At 42.0% G+C, this 9,616-nt stretch overlaps 1 protein-coding gene across 1 annotated transcript in view; it reads right to left on the reverse strand.

Annotated features, from left to right (window-relative positions):
* Nucleotides 1-9,616, reverse strand: part of GEMIN8 (gem nuclear organelle associated protein 8) — a 36,961-nt gene that overhangs the window by 5,791 nt on the left and 21,554 nt on the right. The gene's annotated exons all lie outside the window — the stretch shown is intronic.

The following is a 9,616-nucleotide window of genomic DNA, read 5'->3' on the forward strand; positions in this document are numbered from 1 at the left end:
CCACCCACCACACAGACCACTTGTCTAGGCCGTAATGCATCAGTTTTTCTAGGAGGCGGCTGTGGAAAACCGTATTGAAAGCCTTGGAGAAATCCAGGTAGACAATGTCCACTGCTCGCCCCACATCAACTAAGCAGGTTACTTTGTTGTAGAAGGAGATCAGGTTTGCCCTTGTTGAATCCATGCTGGCTTTTCCTAATCACATGCTTCTTTTGACTTGTGATAGCCCCCAGGAGGATTCGTTCCATAACTTTCCCAGGGACTGAAGTTAAGACTGATGGGCCTATAATTTCCTGGATCCTCCTCTAAGCCCTTCTTGTAGATGGGGGTGATGTTAACCTTCTTCCAGTCTTCTGGGACATCCCCCGATCTCCACAACTTCTCAAAGATTATGAAGAGCGGCCTCGCAACGATGTCAGCCAGCTCTCTTAACACCCTCGGGGGGATAACATCAGGGCCCATCGATTTGTAGGGGTCAAGCTCCTGTAACAGTTCACATACCAACTCTTCCTTCACTGACGGTGGGTCTGTGTTTGCACGAACCTGGATTTTGTTCCCAAGACCTGGAGCCCAACAGTGCTGGTAAAGACAGAGGTGAAGAAAGTGTTGAGAACCTCTGCCTTTTCAGCGTTGTTGGTGACTAATTTGCCTCTCCTGTTTAACAGGGGGCCAATATTTTCCTTCTGTTTCTGCTTGTTGTTTACATACCTGAAGAACCCTTTCTTGTAGTTTTTGACATCTCCGGCCAATTTCAATTTGAGCTTAGCTTTTGCTTTTCTAACTGCATCTCTGCACATCCTGGTCATGCCTTTGTAGTTCTCAATGGGTATTCGTTCGCTTTTCCATCTCTGGTACACTTCTCTTTTGGTTTTGAGCAGACTCAGAAGCTCGCAGTTTAGCCAAGGGGGTCTCTTTCTCTGCCTACTTTCCTCACCTTTCAAGGGGGATGAACTGTTTTTGTGCTTCCAGGAGAGCATTCTTGAAAAACTCCCAGCACTCGCTAGCTCCTTTATCCTCCATGGAAGCTTCCCACGGAATTCTTCCCAACTGAGCTCTGAGCAAGCTGAAATTTGCTCTTCTAAAATCTAAAACTTTTGTCTTAGCACTAACCTTCAGCGTGCTCAGCAGGATCCCAAACTCCACAATATTGTGATCACTGCAGCCAAGGCTATCACTAACTGTGATATTACAAAGCAGGTTTTCTTGGTTTGCGAGTAGCAAGTCCAGCAGCACCTCATTCCTGGTTGGCACATCTAACATTGGTATGAGGAAGCAGTCCTCTACACATTCCAGGAACTTGATGGATGACATGTGAGCTGCTGTACTGTTCTTCCAACAAATGCCTGGGTAGTTGAAGTCACCCATAAGAACCAGGCTCTGTTGACCCAAAACTTGCTTAAGCGACACAAATACTGCTTCATTGGCCTTACTGTCTTCGTTTGGAGGTCGGTAGCAGATGCATACTGTAAGATCCCCCTTGGAGACGACCCCTCTGATCTTGACCCAGAGGCATTCAATAGGGCTTCCACAATCACCATAGTTGAATTCTATACATTCAAGGTTCTCCTTAACATAGGGTATAGGCATAGGGTATAGGTAAATGAGTATGTAAACTATTGCTTTTCCAAAAGCAGTATTTCCTGCCAAACATAGAGATAAGAAATAGATGACAGCAAATAAAGTTTTGTCCTGTTGAGATGCACACTAAACTTTCTTTGGTGGGGCAGGGGCTGGGAAGTAGAACTGCTCTTATTTCCAGCAGTCTGGGTTCTTTCCATTACCTCAAAATTTACTTTAAAAACAGTACAAAGCAATGCAACTTGAGCTAAATGTGCAACTACCTCTTCATCAAAAAGATGACAACAAGCATCTGACAATGGAAAAAACAAACAAACAAAATTATAAACTGTCTACAGCCCTAAACCTGCAGAGGCAACCAGAATTTCTCTGAAGCAAGCACCAAATATTCATCTATGAATTAGGTAGCAAGGTTTATCAAAACACGAATTGTCAGCCTGCAGCAATCAAGTCCCCAGCTCATTCTCAAATCAGAGTTTCACACTTCAGATTCATAAGTCTTTGTGCTACCAAGTTATAAATGTGAAACAAATAATTTTTACACAGTTTAAGTAGTTCCTCCTTCCACTTCACACAGACTAAAATAAATACGCTTTCTCTTACAGCATTCAGCTTCAACTACCGGCAAGCCTCCCCCAATCATGGAACAGTATTTTGCAAATGTTCACAAGCCAGGCAAGCAGCTGCAGTGGTGGTTGGTTCCTGCACAAATGAAAAGCATTGCTGACATTTTCCTAATTGGTCAGTTCCATCTTCCCGAAGATGATCTTCCTCTCTTGAAGCTCTTTTCAGAATTAACTTACTCTTACCAAGTACAGTTCTGCTGGGAAGTCATCATTACCTGGCCAAAAACAGTTGAGACATCTTTTTCCAAACACACTAAATAGCCTTTTTTCTTCATATTTAAGGAATACGGAGATCTCTACTTAACTCATACTGCATCCTGGGACACCATCAGCGATTCCAGGCCTTTTGAAAGAAGGTTTTGGGTTGTTGTTTCCCCCCTGCCACACACACACTTTTCCCACCTTTTATGGATGACTTTTAATCTGGGGTATAGTAGCTGAAAAGAAAAGTGAACAAATATAGACAACTACCTCCATCCTCAGGGACTGCCAAAAGCAGGATAAACAGTAACTAGTATCTTAGCTATTCACTGCATTTGGGGCTTCACATGCACACAAACGCCCTCTTACATACTTTCAGCAAAACAATGACCTAAGCCCTTCAAGACATAAGCTATTTTCCCCATAGGCCCTTAGAAACTCAGATGTTGTTTCTCTTATTTTATAAAAAGGAAACCATTATATACTTTCTGTAAGTTTGATCCACTTTGCTCTCCTTTCTTTGTAATATCCTTTGAGAAGCTTAAGTAGTAATAAAAAAAAAAATTCCTGTCCGGAATTCATCCTAAAAAACCAACCTCAAAACCAAACCCCAACTAAATTCCCTTATTTGGAGAGAAGTCTCCAGGGAGAGACTTTTCACCATTAAAAGGAGATAGAAGTAGGGAGGGTAACTATCTATGTTAGATTTTTAATGAAAGCTCTGAAAGATTCCTACCCAGCATTGTGTGTTTTCTTGTGCCATTTTTAGCTCTTAATATTTATACATCCAACCCTTAACTCACTGTAGCCAGTGATCATACGCAATCTGACGACGTTTCTTATACAGGCAGCCTTCTCCACAGCTCTCTAGGTGCACACACTCTGCAGTCTGCCACGTTCCCGGGCTCTGCCCCACACAATGGTAGTTATGGGAAGAGACCAAGGGCTTGCTCCCCATAAGTGTCAAATGGCCTGTACTGACTTTCAGTTTCTTGCTTAGCACGTTATTCTTCAAGGAAATACTGCACTTTCCCCAGCCTTGACCTGTTTTTTCTTTTCCATGATTTCAGACTGACCTATACCCCTGTTCACATATTTGCCTGCTTATTTCAAATGATGAATGATTTTCTGTTACTGCTGCATGTGCACTTCCTGAGCTTTCTCATCTTGTCTTAAATGCTACCTGAGCTGATCTTGAGCAGCCCACACTAACAGAGTTAAAACCACTACCCATTTCTACTGATTAAAAACTCCTAGTTCTCTCTTTAAATGCCACTTCCCACAAGCCTATCTGCTGTGTTAAATATTCTGCCCACACAGGCTTCTCAATGCAAAATGCCAGCTTCTTCATCTCCCTAGAAAAGCTAAGTACCTTTACCATAAACTTACATGAGTTTTGCTGAAGTGATAGCATCAAACCATTTTATTATGCCTGTACTTGCATGAACCAGGCACACCATGGGGAAAACCAAAATCTTTGCCTAAAGGAATTCCAAGAAAATAAGGATTTAAATCTCAGGATTTGTAAACAGGATATTCAAGGAGTTTAATTTCTACAGAGCTCTGGATTTCCAGAGGGCTGACATCTCAAGCATTACTCTTTATCAAGTGCAAAGCTTTGCAGGACAAGAGTTTCCATCAGTGGGAGCCTGTGAGAGACAAACAACTGTGACTTACCCCCACATCTGTAAAGATAAAATATTCCAGGTTGCCGAAAACAGCACAATCTCGCTCGCTTAGTGTTACTTTGGAACACTAAGCAACTTACAGAAATTGTGGAAATGTACTGAAAGAAGAGAGTGACGATTTCATAGTGGAATGAACAGCCTCATTCTAGCTGTAAGTTGGCTTGGGGAAAATAGACATGTTTAAACTTCTCCTTAAATTTAAAACCTTGTGCTTGCAAAAAATGTAACAAAAGGATTACAGATGACAACGTAACTTCCCCCTTCCCATTTTTAACAGGAGAAGTCTGATCTTAAGAGAAGTGAAGACTGCTAGGCTGTATCTTACTATGCCCGCGGTCTAACCTGTGCAGAAAAATCAAATGCTGTAGCTGGCTTGAAAACACTAATTTGGAATAGAAGTGACTTTTGGGGGAGTAATTGCCTGCAATGATAAGCTCTCAGTCACCAGAGTCACAACCACCATGAAAGAGAACTACCAAAAATGCTGAAGGTATTAAAACCCCAAGTATCTACACTGACAAGTTTTCCATCTGCTAGTTGAGGAGGGAATGAGTTAAAAGAAATTGAATATTTCAGCACCTATATCTACAAGCAATGTAATATTCTCAAGAAAAAAGAAAATGTTCTGTTACAGGCTTTGAAGTAAGAGCAGATGTGATTCCTTGGCAGGCTTGTGGCAGTCTGAAACCATGGTTCCATGGACATTTTTCTTTCCTCAGCTACAAAACCAGCTTATGCAGTTTCTGCTCCCCTCCTTCTCCCTTAACTGCGTGCTCCAGCTCCCAGGCCCCTCAAGGATGCTGCTACAATTGTCTAAGGGGCCACACAATGAATCCTACAAAAAAACCCCAACAACCCAACGCTGGTACAGTTCAGTGTCTTGGCACCACACATGCTGAACTAAAGGGGCAGTGCTGGAGCAGGAGTGAATGGCTAGGAAGAAAAATTGCTTAACCTGGCTTTGGCACTGAGACGTGTTCATTGAAGCACAGCCTGACTGAAAACCTATTGGTAAAAGCAGGAAATAGTCTAAGGCGAGAGAGTGTGCTCCCTAAGGAAGATGCAGTTGCAACAGGCTGTCTAAGCAGACAGCAAACAGATTTTGCAAATCTGAAGTACTCAGTTTGATACCTTCTCTTTCACTATAATACAGATATTCTACACATTTTAAAGAGGACAGCTCTGTAGAAACAGGGCAAAATTACTTACCGAGACAGCAAGTGGAGAGAAACTACCTTTGAAATCAAAATGAATAGAAAGCCAGGAAGTAAGGTTAGAACCAAGGTGTTCCACTTCCAGGTTTGCTACTGGGTGGTATGTATCACTCGAGTTAATTAACCACATGCCTCACTGTAATGAATCTGTAAAATTAATCTAATACTTTCCTACCTGACAGAGAGTTTTAAAGAATTAATTATCTCACATTATTTTGAAATCTGTGGGTTAAGTAGTTGGCTTAACTTAAGAAAGTTACACAGTTAACTGGAGAATAAAGAAGCCGATTTCTGTTATAGAAATAGGATTAAAACCCAAGAAGGGTTGTCTTGTGGTCTCCAAAACAGACTGCCAAAGATCCTAGATGGAAACAATACAAGCCTTCATGTCCATGTTTACACTAGCAGTAGGCTACACTGGTTACTGCCCAGCTAAACAACAAATCACCTTTCCTTTATTTTCTTCTATTACTTTCCACAATGAAACCCTTAAGAAGGGATATTCTTATCCCAACCAGAAAATGAACCAAAACAATCAAACCCCATAAACATGAAGCAACCAGCTAGCCCAGTGGAACCTCAAGTGAAAGCCTGCTCTAGAAATTTGAATGCTCTACATGTAATTCATAATCAGGCACATGTGCATCTAGGAGAGAAAACACACAGGCGAGCCCAGTGTAACCAGGGGTCTGTATCACACCAGAGACACCAAGGTGTCCAGACTGTACGCTTGTGCCATCTGACAGAATTAAACAGCCAGGAAGTTGCCGATTGACCAGTGCTTAGAAATTAGTACAGGATCAGGCACTGGCAGCTGCCTCTAGTAAGGATCAAGTCTACAGCAATGAGATTAAATACAGACCAGCTGACTCTGCACTCCCATCCCCCAAACCAACTCCAATCTGTCACTGATGGCAACAATGCTGACGCCAAAGACACCAGTGCTAGAGTAAACAGAAGGATTACTTAAATCTATACATAACTGTATCCATATATACACATACATATATGGCACAGAGGAGACTGAACAAAGAAATACTCAAATTTAAAAGTGCTTCTCTAAAAGCAAACCAGCACATTGAAGAAACATGAGTTTCTACAATCATTTTTTCACATGTGCCATGGACAGAAATTAAGGATGTGCACTTGGAAGAAAGTTATGGCCTGAAGTTGTGCCAGGGGAGGTTTAGATTGGATGTGAGGTAAAATTTCTTCACTGAAAGAGTGGTTAAACATTGGAAGAGGCTGCCCAGGGAAGTGGTCGAGTCCCCATCCCTGGAGGTATTGAAAAGACGAGTAGATGAGGCACTTAGGGACATGGTTTAGTGGGTGGTGGTGTTGGGTCGATGGTTGGACTCGATGATCTTAGAGGTCTTTTCCAACCTCAATGATTCTATGATTCTATGAAAGTGTTCCATGATGTACAGAGCACTAGACAGCTAAATAATACTGAAAGTTTGGTGCTTTCAGGCAAAAAAAAAAAAGGAAGTAGCCTGTACCAGTCTTCTAAATTAAGCTTGCACATTCGAACTTTACAGTGAAATTTCTTTCTTGACTCCAGCCACAGACTACACTGCTGAATTCAACTTTGTTTTATTGTATGACATGAGAAAGCAACTCAGCAATATATGCAGGGAAATCTGCAACTTTATAAAAAAATATTTGAAAAATTTTTTTGAGAGCAACCTGTAACCATGTCATTGATTTTCCGAAAGGAAGCATACTCAGGCTATGAACTGACCTTTCAGTTAACTGGCAGGTCCATAAGTTAGTATTACCGCAGACATGCGGAATTAAATAACAATCTCTGATCCAGATAAAATTAATTTCAGCAAGTAAATATGCATTTTTCCATGCTGTTAGTAAACTACAGTGTGCTGCCTGACCAATCATTTTGAAAGAGCCATCTGGAAAGAGGGTCAAACTAAAGGAATCAGCAAAATATATCACAACTTGTGAAAGAAAGGGCTGAGGGGTAGCTTTGGAAACTTAGCCTACCTCTGACCTTCTGAGTTTCTCACTGCTCATTTCAGTATTCTAGTAAATTAAATGAAATATACTTAAATACATGAGGATAATTGCTATGCCCGGTACTAAAAACACAACAAAAAACATTAGGGAAAATATGCCAGAGAAAACCTGCAGATGTGCGCCTATTGTACCTTCGGCAAAAGGGAAACGTTTGACACTAGAAATAATTCCAGAGTCGGTTGCCGGAGCAGAAGTCTGAGCACTGTCTCCTTTCAGAAAGGCAGCTGACATCCTGCCCTTCAGAAAGTTAAGTTGTACTTCTTAGCAAGTGGGAGCTCCATGTCTCCCCTCTGTCACTTCAATGGGGCAATTCACATGTGAAGGAAGTGTTTAAGTGACTTGATGAAGAGAAGACTTTAACATGAGGAGAACCATCAGACTAAAAGCCCATCTAGCCTGACAGCCTGTTCACGACAAAGGTCGGTAACTAATGCCAAGGGATGAACACAAAAGCAGGGAATGCAAATAACTACACATCACCAGCTTCACCTACTGAGAAATGGAGAGATCAGAAAAAGGCAGATACTTCTTCCTGCACTCCTCCAAAGCCAGCCAGATGCTCTGCTATCTACCACCTCAACACCTCCTCCACTAACGTGTCACACATGATACAGTCTCCACAGTCTGGACTCTTCTACAATTTTTCAGCCTCCTTCCCACCATACCAGTGGCCAAAAACCCCAAAGCAATGACAACTGATGAATTTTAAAGTGAGTCTTCCAACCCTTCTTTCTGCTCAGCAACCACATCAGAAATTGCAGACCTCCTAGAACTGAAGGTGCTCTGCAAGGCTTGTGCAGAGTGAGAGAAGAGCAGCATTGGCTTGTTAGTATTTGAACAACCATATTAAAATTGAGGCCCAGCACGCTCTTTGGAGACCTACATTCCTTGGCAAAGTTTCTCCAATTTCTGTGAATACAGAGCTGACTTTTAGAGCAACAACCACCACTTCAGCAACTACAAATGAAATTAAACCCAGGAGATTCTTATCCAGCTAAATGTGAACAACAATAATCAATAGTTTAACACCCATGTTATTTACTTCAGTACAAACCCAATTTCAGTACAAATATCCATTTAAGATTTATTCTTCATTTTACATTGCCTCCATGATCTCAATGTACTGCAGAGCAGTGTTTTGACAACTTAGACATATGTCCTTGAAAATATCAGGGGGAAGCTCTAATATCTGGATAAACAGGTTTGGATACTTTGGAGGCCAGTAACAATAGCACTGATGAACAGCTGAATCAATCTGTATTGAGTACTTCATACGGCTGCAGCACAAATGTTGCTCGGTGTGCTGTCATATCAACCTTCCGTATTTTTCTGAGAGACAGGGAAGTGCTATCACCCCTGTATTACAAGTCCAAATAAAAAAAAATGGACACAAATTCCTAGAGCAGGAGGTTCTTTAGATTCCTTGGAATGGGCTACACAGCAGATCACATCACAAGGTGGCAAAGGTGCTCAATCCAGCCGCTGGAAAAGATAAGAGTGACAATGTTGCCTTGCACCTTGGGGTTTAGAGATGCATCATCCTTTGGCTATGAATGACTAGCTCCTTTCTTCCTTGAAGGCATGGTTGGAAGAGAAAGATTATTATTTTGGAAATCTGTTTCTAAGTTCCGCCTACGTTGAAAGCTTTTATGGATCTAGTCCCAAATGGCATGTCCAAAGTCATGATGGAAGTCTGTAAAGGCCACCCAAGTCTGAGATAGGTAGCCTAACAGCCTCTGTCTGTCTCGCTTGATTTTGAGCATGCGAGGAAACGAGTTTCGAAAGGACCGAGGCAGATGGAAGTCTCTGAACTCTCACTTTCTGCCTTCACAGCACCCACATTTCCCTAATGACGATGGACGTGAATTCCATCTGGATGCTTCTGATAAAACTGAGGCACAGTGAGAGATCACAGAATCATGGAATAGTTTGGGTTGGAGGAAACGAGTTTCGAAAGGACCGAGGCAGATGGAAGTCTCTGAACTCTCACTTTCTGCCTTCACAGCACCCACATTTCCCTAATGACGATGGACGTGAATTCCATCTGGATGCTTCTGATAAAACTGAGGCACAGTGAGAGATCACAGAATCATGGAATAGTTTGGGTTGGAAGGGACCTTTAAAGGTCATCTAGTCCAACCCCCCTGCCATGGGCAGGGACATCTTCAACTAGATCAGGTTGCTCAGAGCCCCCTCCAACCTGACCTTGAATGTTCCAGTGCTTCACCACCCTCACAGTAAAAAATGTCTTCCTTCTATCTAGTCTAAATCTACCCTC

The sequence above is a fragment of the Aptenodytes forsteri genome, unplaced genomic scaffold, assembly GCF_000699145.1.
Source record: "Aptenodytes forsteri isolate BGI_AS27 unplaced genomic scaffold, ASM69914v1 Scaffold434, whole genome shotgun sequence".
NCBI lineage: Eukaryota > Metazoa > Chordata > Aves > Sphenisciformes > Spheniscidae > Aptenodytes > Aptenodytes forsteri.